The sequence below is a fragment of the Nannospalax galili genome, unplaced genomic scaffold (assembly GCF_000622305.1).
Source record: "Nannospalax galili isolate Female #2095 unplaced genomic scaffold, S.galili_v1.0 scaffold155, whole genome shotgun sequence".
Classification (NCBI taxonomy): Eukaryota; Metazoa; Chordata; class Mammalia; order Rodentia; family Spalacidae; genus Nannospalax; species Nannospalax galili.
In genome coordinates this window covers 3,799,431-3,814,459 of record NW_008339923.1, presented here as the reverse complement: position 1 = coordinate 3,814,459, position 15,029 = coordinate 3,799,431, and the positions used below count along the sequence as shown (strand labels likewise).

At 39.4% G+C, this 15,029-nt stretch overlaps 1 protein-coding gene across 12 annotated transcripts in view; it reads left to right on the top strand.

Annotated features, from left to right (window-relative positions):
* The window catches only part of Epb41l3 (erythrocyte membrane protein band 4.1 like 3), a 139,335-nt gene that overhangs the window by 32,974 nt on the left and 91,332 nt on the right, over positions 1-15,029 (top strand). The gene's annotated exons all lie outside the window — the stretch shown is intronic.

Sequence of the window (15,029 nt, the reverse complement as noted above, 5' to 3'; positions counted from 1 at the left end):
CAGCTGCCTCACCTGTGAGGAACTAATCAAGACTCTTGTGAGGAATGGACACCTCAATGTGGTCCTCTACATCACAAGCCTACAATGCCAGGAAATGAATTATCACCTTGGAAGTCATGGAGATTTGTTATGGTCAGGTGAGGGCCTGAGGTGTATTTTAACATACAGCTGATAACCTAAAGTTGTTCTTTTGGTCTGATTATGAAATTGCTTTGTGTGTGTGTGTGTGTGTGTGTGTGTGTGTGTGTGTGTGTGTGTGAGAGAGAGAGAGAGAGAGAGAGAGAGAGAGAGAGAGAGAGAGGTGGAACTCAGGGCCTTTTGCCTGCTGAACATGTGTTCTACCACTGAGCTCTAACATAACCCCCGAGTCATCACTTTAATCACCTTCCAGGGTGTTTCGATGATGAGGCTTTGAAGCTGGCCTCTGCTAGTTTGTCCCTGTAACCTTCCTTGAGAACCAGATGTATCAATCCAGAATCTCTTAGGATGGTCTCTGTTCTCAGAGTTAAGCTAGGTTTACTGTCTCTTTAGTGTTTCCTCTCTGCTTGCCTGGTCCAGGTGTTGGTATCACACTTATGTGTGGATGCATCAATAGGTCTGATTCTTATTAGATGCTGTCCTATGTAAGAAGCAGACACTTGGTGATGCAGAATGAGTGGGTGTGCTCAGAAAACAGAAACCTTAAATGGAATACTTTGCAAAAGCGTTGGAGCACACAAGATGTTCACTGGACTGAATACCTTCTGTGGGGTTGGATAACATAGTGAATGGTTACATTTTTTTTCCCCCATCACTAGGGAGAGGATGCAGCTTAGAAAGTAGTGAGGACTTGTTTGTTGAGAATGTCTTTAGGAAGCTAAATGAAGAAGACTACATATTTATTGTGCATATAAGTAGGCTCTGGTAATTCTGATTTTTGTAGTTGAAGCTTCAGTGCATATAAAATTTATTTACATTGTTTTCCTAACTAACGAAGGGCATCTTTGTCCTATGTCACCCTTGCCTGAACTCTTTTCCCTTATCTCTCTTCTGAGAAACTCCTGGGGTAAGATAATTATCTCCCAGGTTCAGACTCTTATGGCTTTCATACAAGTATTCTGCTTGAAATGACAAGTGCACAAAACTGACAGATGCTGCTCTTATTTTTCTCACAGAGTGGGACCAAGAGAATTCAACCTGTCTCCTAATTTGGTTCATATTAATTATGATTATGTGAGCACTCATTCATGATCTTTAAGGCCTAGCAACTCTGAAGGAGTGAGGTAGTATTTCATTAGTTTTAAACAACCTGGCCCACTCATTGTTGAGTTTAACAAGACGTCCATTTTTTTCTCATCAATACTGGCAGAAATTCTAGCCAAGAAATGGTCACACATAAGAGGCATTGATCTTCTGATGTGAAAACAGTGACAGCTGTTCACTGAGAGCATGCTGTATATATTGTGCTGTTAAATGCTATTCTACATGCATACATTTACTTATCAATTTTAAGGCAGGTTTTACCTGTATGTTACAACTGATAACAATTGATTTTTAAAGCACTAAAGTGCTTTGACTTCACATAGGTAGCAAAGGACAGGGTGAAACTTTGAATAAAGCCTGTTATGTGTGATCACTAGGCAGGATATTGGGGACTGATATCAATTGAAAAATGTGAATGATACTAATGTGCTTCAAAACATCTTAATAATTTTCTGTGGCTTTTATTGTTAATCCTCTTTGGAAAAGAACATGCCCATCCCAGTTATTCAAAGCCACTCATCACCTAGGTGGGTCATATTATGTTTCTTGGAAATAACATTCATGTTAAACACCCTGGGGTTGGTCTGGGCTTTTTGTTTGTTTGTTCATGTGTTCTCTTTAGTCCCAGACAAGCAGAAATCCACCTATAGCAGAGCCCCATTCATTAGGGTAAATAATTAAGGATCATCAGGGCCAGGACTTAGGTTGGATGAGTCTTTCTTTAAAAAGTCTTTATGGATAATAAAGACATTTTTACCCTTTCAAGTTTATACAGAATGAAGTATTTCTCTTTAGTTTTACCAGGAGTGGGCCTACTGTCCATGAAATGGAGTAATTTATTAGTGTACAGGTCTTTTTAATGCCAGTTAGCCTGGGATATGCTATGAGTTTGGTCTCATTTAGTCCCATCATACAAACTCCCCTGAAGGTTCCCTGCATTTCCAAGCCAGCCTTCATTAAGGTGGGCTTTGGGAAGATGAGTCTTGGCAATTCTTAAGGCCTAGATCTGGAGGCTGTCAAACTTTCACTCAGCCCTGTTTTAGAAATAACCCAAGGAAGATATCTTTCCCAGGTGAGAAACACTTGTACCTCTACAATATATCTGGAGGATGTGGCTATAATCTCATCCTAAGGACACTGGCACTAGAGAACAGATTCTGGTCAAGGACTGAATATGCCATTCATCCCCAGAGAACCAAAGCTTCCTTCAAATCAGAACGTGTGCCATACCTCTAGTTTCTTTAAGTAGAGACCACAGTGGGAAATTTCTCAAGCACATTCTGAGATATTAGTAAGAAAAATAATATCAGTCATAATAGCCATAATTTACCAAGGGCCTTCTGTATGCTAGATGTTTTATATAAACCATCACTAATCTTATATAACCTTTTAAGGTAGATGTTAGGTCATTTTTAATGAAGAGCCTAAAATGTGTGAAGTCACACTTTCCTTGCATGCACAATTAGTGTAGTGGAGATCCAGTCCTTATCTGTCTGACATCAGAGTCCAGGCTATTTTTACCAGCTTGGGCAGTCCTTATGAAAAAAAAAAAGTATGAATTTTGATATATATATTCATGATAGTGCCATTTTATCTATAATTTCCTGTAATTGAAAGCACAAATAGCTCATTAGGAATTTGGTGGTAGGTATCATAATAAGCAGACATAATCTAATGCTGTCTATCAAGTGCATGACACTCATCACTCAGATGTCTAAAGATCAGAGATGGGTTCATATATTCAACAAAAGTTCATTGAACGCCTGCCATGGGCCTGATCTAGCTAATGAGGATAAAACAGTGGGAAAAAAAAGATAAAATCCCTGACCTCCTGGGTCATAGAGTCATCAGATGGGTGAGACAGATGGAAACCCAAATAACAAAAACATTTAGTATATTGGCCTGGTGATGAGTGTTATGGAGAAAACAGCCAAGAAAAGGGAGTGAATTGGATAGAGAGGAAGGCCTCCTGAGGAGGTGAATCTGAGTCAAGAAGCCAATGAGGCTGGAGAGAAGCACAGTCTGGGCCGAAAGGATCAATGTGAAGGCCATGGCAGGAGTGTCCTTATGGTGTCAAAGGAATGATGGGAGGTCTTGAGGTTTGCCACACCAAGTAAGTGGGACAGAAGATGGCCAGGGATTGTAAGGCATTTTTTCAGGTCAGCATATAAGTACTCTCAGTTTTACTCTTAGCAAAATGGAAATATGACTTCCTCTGATCTTTATGCCTGAGGTAAATCAACTTTAAAGAGGAAAGGCTTATTTTGATTCGTAGTTTAAGAGGCTTCAGTCCCTTGTCACTTAACCATGTTGCTTGGTGGTACAGCACATCATGACAGGATCATGTAGTGGAGGAACTGCTTACCTTAGGACTTCCGGGAAGAAGCAGGAGTCGGGGAAGAATTAGGTCCCCAGTGACCTCAAGGGTGTGCATCAATACTTGACTTATTTACATAATTAGTCTCCACTGCACAAAGACCCTCCCAATTGTGCCATTGTGGAGACCAGTCCTTCAACACACAGGCCTTTGGTCCAGAGTGTAGCAGATTACTGGAGTAACTGAACAAGTGATCAAGACCAGCTTGATGAAGAGGCAGTTGAAGGTAAAGGTGTAGTAGGTTGTGATGGAGGTGAATGGGTCCTGGGCCATGGTGGCAAGCTGGTCACTTTTGATATATTTTGAAGGGCGTGCCACAGGATATGCTGAAGACAATGTGGAGTGTGAGGGTAAGGAGATGTGGGGGGTTGCTTATTTTTTCCTTGGTTTGCATGTTCTTGTTCCCTGGAAGGATCTGAACTTTTGTGGAAGGACTCAGGGAAGATCTTGTTTGGGCTAGAAATGGGAATAGAGTAGACATCTTTACTCCAGGGTTTCTGTACACTTATGCATAGGCCTGAAGGATATGTAATTCTAACAGTTTCAGATGCCTTTGAGCATATGATTGGAGCATCATCCTTTATAAGACTTCTTTGATTTGCTCCATTCACTGCATGATAGTGCCAAGTTATGTTAACAAAGGATCATTAACTAGATTTGTTTCAGAACTATTCATACAAATTATAATTATATTTATATAAAAAGTAACTTAAAATAGTAACTACTTTCTTAGCTAAAAGAGTATTTTGAACAAGTGGTAAAGAGGCAGGCGAGATGGCTAGGTGTAAAAGGCAGATGTGGCAACATATGCCTGTACCTCACCCAGCACAGGGGACACAGCCAGGCAGATTCTAGGGACTCTTTGGCTAACTAGCATAGCTGAAATAGCAAAGCACAGGTTCAATTGGAGATTTTGTCTTAAAAAAATAAGGTGGAGAAGCATTTGAGTAAGACACCCTGATGTCAGCATCTGGCCTCCATATACAATCGAATGGGTGAATGCATTCACACATAAACGCATGCACATATGCATACAATGTACATGTATGCACACCTTACATATACATACATATAAGTAAATATAACTGACTTCATCTCTAAGAAAAAAAATTTGTTTTGTTTTTGACAGTGTAGAAAGCATAGTTCTTGTTTCAAAGGGGCTAAAAAAAGTTAGTTTCGTTTATCTGGAGCCAAATACGAGTGATCCTGGCCTGGGAACAATGATTTAGGTTACTCTAAATTCTGTGTTTTAATGTGGTAACAGTTTATGAAGTTTTTATAGTAATAGAACAAAGAAAGTCATAAATCAAAATGCTTTTCAAATACATTGGTGGAAGCATCAGGTAGGTGGGTTATAGCAAAGCAGGGAAACTTCTCCTTAGGTCTCAGATGCTACTGATGACATTCTTAGATTTGGGGCTGATGGAAGCAAGTTTTCTGCTGAGTTAATACATTCTAAAGGCTTCAAGTGATAGTCATGAGGATGTTAGGTCAGACACAGAGGAGGGGAATGAATGACCATTACAAAAGCTAAAGATAGCTGGAGATCATTTGAAATTAGGCTTTGGACCTACAACATTCGAACCTCTCAACAGTTACTGAAATTCTAATCAGTTAACCACCCTTGATATAATATACAGTGTAAGCTGTGAGCTCTTTTCTGGAGCTTTAGTTCTCCTTTTCTTATGATTATAAATGTAATGTTTTTATAGACCATCTGAAAAAGAACCAACCACCCTGAAATGAGCACTCAGCACTTTTTGCTGATCACTTACATATCTCTTTCCTTGATGCTGAATCAGTCTAGTTTTCTGTGAAGTACATGTAAAGCTTTTGCCTAGACAAATTTACTTTGCCTAGACAAATTTACTTTACTTTCCAGTTAACATTTTAAATAGACAAGTCAAAAGATTTAAGCTAATTTCACTGTGAAAAATACAGTAATAAAAAAAAAAATCAACCCATGAAATGAAACATGTTTTACTATGATCAGACATTAAACAAAAAAACTAAAGAACCTATTTTACAAATCTTAAAATGAGCTATATGTCAGCCTTTCAATTCTTCTTTAAATTTATTTTGGCTGTAAGGTTTCGAGTTAATCTTGATTGATCTGGAGATAGATGGATTTGAAAATTGAAAGAGCTCCTTATTGGCTTAGTTACCCATTGGAGAAAAATATGAACAGACCATCAGATATTGTAGCTGTTCAGTCATTTCTCAGAATAGCAGCGTGGAGCTTCAATCACCAGCTGCTGCTTTACCTGCTGAGTCCCCCACAAAGCAGGAAGAAACATGGAAGCCGGCCCATTTCCTGAAGCATTCCTGACCATGTATTTCAGGTGCAGATTGGGAGCCTGTTTAGTGATGTTGATCTGAAACGAATACCCCAGAGTATCAATCCTCTCATCACAACTTCAGAGAACTGGATGACTCACTGTTTTTAAGTAACTCATTTGTATGCCAGTGCAGTCTTTTTAAGAACATTCTTTATGGCCTCCATCCATTTTAGCTAGCAGGAAGATAAGATGATGCATTACAATAAAAACGGAATAATTAAATAGTTGACTTCATATTTGCATTGAAGAATGGAAAACTCAATTGTCTGTCTGACCTTCAAAGTGTAGAAGAGTCTAAAATGTCAGAATTCCCCCATTTCCTCTCTAAGAGCGGCAATACTGTTGTGAATGCTTAATTAGTTGTTGGGTGCCATGCTATAGAACTTTGGGGGAAGAAATTCTATTAATTTGACTTTGAAATACAGTAAGTGGTCTGGAAAATGTGACTGCATTTGGCTGAAAGGTAACTGATCCAATTGCGCATGTTCCATGTGGGAAAGAGTTGAGAGCTAGTAATCTGTATTCATTTCTGTTCGGCTCAGTGGACCACAGGACAGCCAAGGGGCTTGAGGGTCAGACTCAATTGGATCTGATTTTCCAAGACATCTTTCAACACATCAGTGATGGCATATTTAAGTTAAAGGAAGCACTGTATCTAAACATTCATACATTTAAATACTTCATGACTACATCGTATGATCTTCATAAGAATGAAATAGAAATAGTAATAGATGCCTGGAACTTTCTTACACATTTGGTTTCTTTGTTATATAAGTATCTTTTTCATATTTCTTTATTAATTTGACCAAATGTTCTTCATTTCACATAGGTCATTAGGACTTGCTGCCTGGAATGCCTTAAAGGCTAGATACAGATATTTTCAATGCCTTCCTGGGTTCCTGAGAGGATCTTTTCTTTCTCATTATCATCCCATGTCCTTGTGGGAACCAGTTTGGAGGAGTCTGCATGAAGCTTGCAATTAGGAGATAACCACAAATATCAAAGCCTTGAGATATGCAAACATTTACAGAAAATATCCAGGCTGGTTCCATGCTCAGCCTCTCGTCTGAATTAACAAGGCTCCTAAAGAAAGTGTGACCTGCTGTACTGTTGTACTAGTGAAACAGAGAAGCACAGACTGTTCCTTTATGCACTTTTTGTGTTCGGTCTGCTTGCAAGCAGACTTATGGACAGACAGGAGTATTAGAGGCACAGGTCATTTGAGACATCTTTGTTGTTCTGTCTGTCCTTAGTATGTGGGATGAGACACCATCCAGTCACCAAATCATGACCACATATCTTCAGATAGAGGACATGTTGCCCCTTCAATGAGGTGCAGAAGTTGGAATTTTTAGACATTAACCTCTTCCTATTTTTAAAACTAATGACTAGGTGAGTGAGAGGCCTGTGTTGGGAGCGACTGGGAGCTCCTCTTTGGCAGCGGGGGCTGACTGCGCAGTGTCTGTTTTAATTTATTCCTTTTCTGTAGTTCACACCATGTTTCTCACAGACATAGAGTCAGATGTTGGGTAATAGGAAAACATGCTCCTTAATTAAGGTGCCAAAGTTTTCATTTTGCTAATAAATTCTTCCCAAATAGAATTGGCCAAGAATATAGGGAATACATGATCTCCTTTTCTTACCTCTTAAAGTGGATGCCTGGAAATTTGAAGCAGCAGGGTTGAACAGAGGTAACTGGAAAGGCTTGGCTCTGACCTTCCGTCAGTAAATGCTCAAATTTGTAACTGAGTAAAATTTAGCCTTGCCAAGTTTGAAGCTTAAATCCACCATAATTAAGAGCTGTTGTGAGTCTAAAGTATGTAATACTGTTCAGATTGTCTTTAGAAGCAACCGTGATCATTTATTTTTAATTTTCCAGGAATAAAAGGATAACTTATGACAGAATCCTAAAGGCTCACCTAGATTAGAAACCTCTCTTTACAAAAGAACAAGTTAGGGATTTTTGATGCTTTGCAAGTTATACTTAAAGATACGTAAGTAATAGGGAAAATAATCTTTAAAAGAAAATATAATTTTATAATAATTTGGATTTACTTTTGGAGTTACGTTAAAAAGCAAGATAGCTTCTTAGTGAGGTGGAATTACAGATTGTTATATAAGTTGGATGAATTGCCCAGTTCTGTGATTAAAAATAAGAGGTCAAGTGGTGATTTCATGGTGTCCTAGCATGTACAAGTTGAGTGGGCAAGCGCTGTGCTTTTGGGGGCAGAAACTCAGATTTCACTGTTGAGCACACTCATACATCATGATTTAAACACTGGTCATAGGATCTGTGTGAACTGTACATGAATTTGACTGTCCTAAAGGGCCATGTCTTCTTCACAGCACTCACGGTATGCTGGAGAGAGCAGTAGGGAAGTGACAAGCATCTCATACCTATGTTTCCCTGTGAACCATATCCTTCTTTTCCTATGTACTACATCCTAGTAACTAAAAAATAGTGTTATCACAAGTGGCTTATAAGAAACTATTTCAGCAGTTGAGTCATGAAGATACAGCATACTGTAGACAGTCTTCCTTTTAAGGAACCATGAAGCAGCCTTTGGTAAAATTTGTTTAAAGACTAGTTGAAAAGCGAATCCTCAGTGTTTATATTGTACACACTGAGGGCATAATGATAGCTTCATTCTTACAAAGAGTGATTTACTGTTAAGAGAAAATGGAGCAGTTGTTGTACTTAGTTTATTCACTCGTTCTTTCCAGGATTTAGATTACCATAAGTCTGAATACTTTGCTGTTATAGATATCATTGCTGTTCCAACATTTCCATTTTGATTTAATGTATTTTTCTTAAAATCTGGAGAATACTGTTAAAGGGTTGCCTTCTGTTAAGGGAAATGAAGTCATTGTCAATTCTGAGCTCTAGTTCAATGCTAGGGAATGCTAATGAATTACTATAAGCATAGCTCTCAGGAAACTGAATCCGAGTATTTGTATTAACAATCCTAAAAATATAGCTGTTTTTTGGCAATTTTTAATCTGAGGAAAACCTCCTTAAGTATTTATGTTGTATGTTGAACAATACATTAAAATGAAAAACCTAAATGAATTGTAGGGAAACCCTGCTCTGTGCTGCATGAGAATGGTTCGTTGTAAGTCTAAACCAGAGCAGGACACGATTGGCATGTGAACAATTTAGGAAATTAAAGCCATTAAGAGCACCAACAGGATTGTTTTGTGGACCACACAGAAACTCTGCTCCTATTTGTTCAAGTTCCCAATGGCAGTATTAGGCACAGTCATGTTAAAATTCCATGGAAGCTATGACTATCAGATGGCATATGAACATGGATGTAGATATAGATGCTGTTTACCTGCTAATGACTTCCCAGATGGAATCTAGTACATTCTCTCTTGAGAATGCCACAGCCCTTCATGCGAATCTGTTTTATTTGATTTGGAAAGTTGGAGCTGTCATCAAAACCGTAGGAACATATTAGAAATAGGGTAGGCCTTCCTTTCATAGGAGAAACATGGATAAAGGGTGACACTAGTGTGTTGGTAGATTCCCTGCCTCGGTATCTGTTAGAGAATGCAACATTAAAGACCCCTGTGCTTATGAGACCTATCATTTGTAAGACATTGATTTTGTCCAGCCATTTGGTCCATTTTCCCTCTTTCACAGCTACAGCAGGAACATTGACTGGCATTGGATAGGTACCACTTCTACTCACTTCTCTCCTGTTGCCCAACCCTGGCATTTCCTGTCATTCGGATTGTTACCATTGCCTGGTAACTGGACTCTCTTTGCTGACCTTTGTCCTTCTATTCAAGAAACAAGAGTGACCTTTTGAAAACATCCATATGACACTTTCCTCCTCTTAAAATGCTTCTTTGCATTTATGAAAGACTCCAACTTCATACACTGGCCCACAGGACCTGCCCTCTGTCTTCTCTGCTCCTCCATACCCTCTTGTTTCAGCTACTCTGGACTTGTTTTTGTTCCTTAACTGTAGCAACCTCCTTCCCTGAGCCCCAGTGTTCCTCAGAGGCATAGATCAACACCCCCCATCTCCTCATGGCACATTTTTTTTTCATATCTGAAAGTGGCTTAAATATCCTCTTCCTAGAAAAAGCCGTCTTTAACACTGAGTTGTCATCCATCTTCTCTAATTAATCAGCTCGAAAAATCCACTCTTGGCTGATTTACAAATTTTCCTTTTATTTATTTTTTTGATATTTTTTGCTTTTTGAGACCTGACTCTCACTATGTAGCCCTGGCTGACCTGGAACTTGCTGTGTAGAATAAACTGGCCTCTAACTCATAGAGAATTTCTGCCTCCCAAGTGCTAGGATTTAAAGGTACACACCACCATGCTTGTCTTTTGAATTTTCTCTTCATTCTTCAAATAAAGATAGTCTTTACCAAAGCAGAGAGCTCATGCAGCACCATCTCATGTGTCCCCAGGCCTCAGAACAGCTGCTCTGGAAATGTTTGTGGAAGGAATGTATTCATATATGAAGCAGGGGTGAGGTCAGTATCTGATACATTTTCAACTACAAGCAAAGTAACTGTTAGTGTGGGTGGCCCTGTGTACTCTCCTTTGAAATTGCAAGACATACCCTAGGACCTTAATCTGTCTTTCCCAGATCTCTGGAGTCCAGAATTCCTTGCTTGATAGAGTACAAAGGTCCTGGAATAGAATTTGACTGGCTACTCCCTCCATAGACTTAATTCCAGAGAGTTCTGTCCCCAGAACCTGTCTTGCCTATCAGCAGGGTCCCATTAAATTCTTTCTCCTTAAGAAGGAAAACCAGCTGTTTTATTGAAATGTATTTGGGAGACTTGTGGAAACAACTAGGGAAGATCCATAGTATTTCGGGGATGTGGGGAATCTTGAACTCTGGAATCTGGCAGCAGTTGGATTTAGAAATAGAAATAGCAGTTAGATGATTGAAAGATAGATAGATAGATAGATAGATAGATAGATAGATAGATAGATAGATAGATGATAGATAGGCCCATTATGCTTATATAATTATCATATCAATATATTCCAACATATTTAAATATATAGATATGTATTGAATATATATATAGCAAACTATATTTGTTCATTTTTCTGTTCACCTATAAATCTCAATATTTTTAATTTAAAAAGAAAAGCTAACAGCATACTAATAACAAACTAGTTTTCTAATATATTTCTAATATTAGAGTATTTCTAATTCAAGTATTTTTTTACCTTTTTTCACATTGTCTGGGAAGTATATTATTTCAGTGAACTTAATAAAACCTTAGTGGTCTCAAATAGTTAATGAAGTTTCAGCTGGTCTTGGCAGTGAGGTAAGGTTGGCTTTCTCTTGGACGTAGTCAGAGGAAGGTCAGTTGGTGTCCTATGTCTTTACTTACCTTAGAGACCAAAATGTTCCAAAATTTTCTGCAGTTGTATCCTGTTAACTATAACAGTGTTTTTTCAGAAATCTAGAATTTTGGAGTTTTAGAATAGAAATTGAAACCAAATTCTCTTGAAGTCACAGAGCACTTGGCATGGTGGATCCAGAGCCCAGGTCTCCTGACTGCTTTGTGTCCTCTTGCCCTGCCATGGTGTCTTCCTGTCACAGTCACTTCCTTGAGGTTTAAATCCCCAACTTCCCTTTTATTTTTCTGAAATAGTCTTTTACTTTAATAACATCTAAAGTTTAAAATTAGTGGCTTAGTTAAGGATGGAAAGTGAGTGTTCTTCCATCGGATGTATATTTTTGTTAGAAACCTATTGTGTTTCCAGAGATTTGTTGAAAACCCCCTCCCTGGGTTGAATTCTTGTAGCCTGGGCACAGAGATTGGTTTGCCTGTGAGAATAACAAATCAGAGAACATGCTACTTTAAGTGGTTAACTGTAGTATTTATTTTTTATTAAATTATTTTTAACTTCAAATGTTAAACTCATAACTCTGAATTGTACATAAAACACTGCTGTAAAATCATTGTCTCCTTGAAGGATCTTATCTTTTGCATGTTTGCAATGTTCATGATTAAGGTGATTTTTGATTTATGTCTTCATAAGAATTCCAACTTTCTGCTTCTTGCATAACTTTCATTAGTCAGTCAGCTCTTTGAGATATTGGCTTATAAGACTTGACCTTAGTATGGCCTCCAAATTTAACAACCACTGTCAGTGTTCTCCCTACCGTTAGTCACAAGCAGTGTCTCAACTCTATGCCATCAGCATTTTTGAAGGTACTTAATGAATAGCCCTATGTGTAGCTGTTTGGCATTTTGAGGAGTAACTAGCCCACTGCTTCCTGTCAGTGTTTGGTCTGCTTCTGAGCTGAACAATGGCAAAACTCAGCTGTCCCTTTTGAGGTTACTGGTCCTCATAGCTACCACAGAGATCTTCATGTAACATCTGAAGTCACTGGAGAACAGACAGCTTTGCACCACTGTCCTCACTTGAGTGACTCATACCTGCCCATCAGTCACCCCCCCCACCCCATTGTGATCCACCCAAGGCAGACCCTATGACTTCCCATTAGTGTGAGTAATCTTCATTGTGCTTTTTGTCTGAATAGTAGTCTCTGTTTATGACTTCCTCCTGTCTGCTTTCTATTCTTTCTTTAAACACAATTAAAGAGGTAGTGTGTGGCTCGAATTGGTGTTGGGAATAAGAATTAAGGTGGTATGGTGTTCTGAACTCAGCTTGAGCAGCTGGACCAGTGGAGAAGCATGTTAGGGGCTAATGATAGAAGGAATCAAGTGCCTGGATGAAGAAACACTCAGTTTTAGGTTCCCTGAGATATCCAGTAGAAGAGGGAGGACAGCTGTCCATTTGGGTCTGAGACTCGGAGGGAAGTCACACAGGTAATAACATACATTTTGAAATTTTCACTGTATTTGAAAGCAGAGTAGATTAAACTCTCCAAGACAGTGAGGTGTGAGATTTATTACTAAAGCTCTGCTTGTGGCTTATGAAGAAGTAACTGGAAACAGACTAACCAGCAAAGAGAGAAGGAAAACCATAGTGTCCCACATATGTGGGGTATTGAAAGCTTAGGTGTCACCTAGGATTTATTGGCTCCTGAAAGGTCACTGGGATCCTTTGCAAGGTTTACCAGGATAACGGGGAGTATGCCAAAGAGCGAGTAAAAAGGAGGGTATGGTGACAGCATGAGAAGATTCTTCCTAGAGGCTTGACTCTAAGAAAATGTAGAGAAGTAAGGCTGTATAAAAAGTAATAGTAGGGCTATCCTGGATGGTAGAGACAGGAGTTACATAGAAGGATAGAGTGTGAGACTGGTTAGTTTTTGTCAACTTGACACAAACTAAAAACACCTTGAAAGAGGGAACTTCAGCTGAGGAATTTCTTCCATGAGACTGACCTGTGGGCATGCCTATGGGGAATTTTCTTGATTGTGAATTGATATAGGAGGGCCTAGCCTACTGTGGGTAGTGCTACCCCTGGGCAAGTGGGCCTGGACAGTATAAGAAAAGTAGCTGAGTGAGCCAGAGGAACCAAACCAGTAAGCAGCATTCCTCCATTATTTCTGTTTCAGTTCTTGTCTCCAGGTCCTGCCTTGAGTTTCCTGCCTTGGGTTCCCTTGATGATGGACTCCCTTGATGATGGACTTAAAGGTTACAACCTTTAAGAAGAACTAAACCCTTTCCTCCCTTAAGCATCTTTTAGTAATGGTGCTTATCACAGCAACAGAAAGCAAGCTAGGATAGAAACTAAATTAGTACCAAGAGTGGGGTATTGCTGTGATTTACCTGACCATGTTGTTTCATGGGAGAATTCTGCAAGTGTTTGAAACTTTGGGCTACAAAAGCCATTGAGTGTTTAAAGCTTAATGGGCTAGTCTGTGAGAGAATGGAAGGTAAGAATAATGAAAGAATCCAGATGATGTAGGCCTGGCTTGTGATGTTGCAGAGGAAACAAAGACTGTATTGGTGCCATTCATGTGATATTTTGGACTAATAGTCTTTGGAAGTAAAACCTTTTCTTTACAGGGACAATTGATGCTCGTCAGCTGGGGCTGAAGAATCAACTGTGATAAGAGACCAGCATCATTGAAGTGAAATCTAGGAAGTATTTCCTCAGGGTCAGCACATAGATTCTGTGGTCCAGAGGGTGCCAAGGCTACTCCTCAGGCTGGAAGCCAAACTTGGTAATATGTAAGGGTCTCCTACATAGTACTGGTTTTGAAGGCATGAAGGGATCATGTAGAACAGCTCAGACTTGGCAGAGGAGACCCAGGCATATTGGAGATGCTAGGTGTGGGATGATCACTAGGACAGCAGCAGCATGTGTGGTGTGGAGTCTGCCTGAGCCTAGGAGACAAGATGTGTGTGCTACAGATGGCAGAGCCAAGGAAGTGGAGCTTCCCAAGCCCTTTGAAACCCAGATCATGAGTCCCAGATGTTGGGTATTGAGCTACATTGTTAGACTTTATTTTTGCCTTACTGTGATTGTTTTTATGCCCTGGTTCTTCCTTCTTAGAGTAAAAAAAATATTTATTTATTTTGGATTTTTTCAGGCGCTCACAGTTAAGACTTTGAATTTTTAAAGAGACCTTGGACCTTTAAAGTGTGGAGAGGTTTAAAGACTGAGATTTTCAAAGTTATGCTACTTTTTTTTGTGATATGAACATAAGATCTTGGAGAATTGATGTAACAGGGCCCAAGCCAGCTGTGGGCTGTGTCATCACTGGGCAGCTGGGCCTGGGCTGTGAAGTATTATAGCTCAGCAAGCCAGAGGAAGCAAGCCAGTAAGCAGCATTCCTCCATGGTCTCTGTTTCAGGTCCTGCCTCCAGGTTCCTGCCTTGGCTTCCCTGGAGGATGGACTGTAAGATGATGGACCTGTAAGCTGAAATGAATCTTTTTTCTGCCCTAGGTGACTTTTGGTCATGTTGCTTATCACAGGCAAGAGAAAGAAAACTAGACAGGGAGTAGGAGGAGCTTGTTTGGAATTGTCGTTCTTTGTTTTTGTTTACTTTTTTTATTGTTGATGGTGGTGGTGGTTTGCTTGTTTGGTAGCGAATACTGATGCGTTTGCAAAAAAGCAAATGGGAAGAATCCAGTGGGAAGGGATACTGCTAATCTTAATTACTA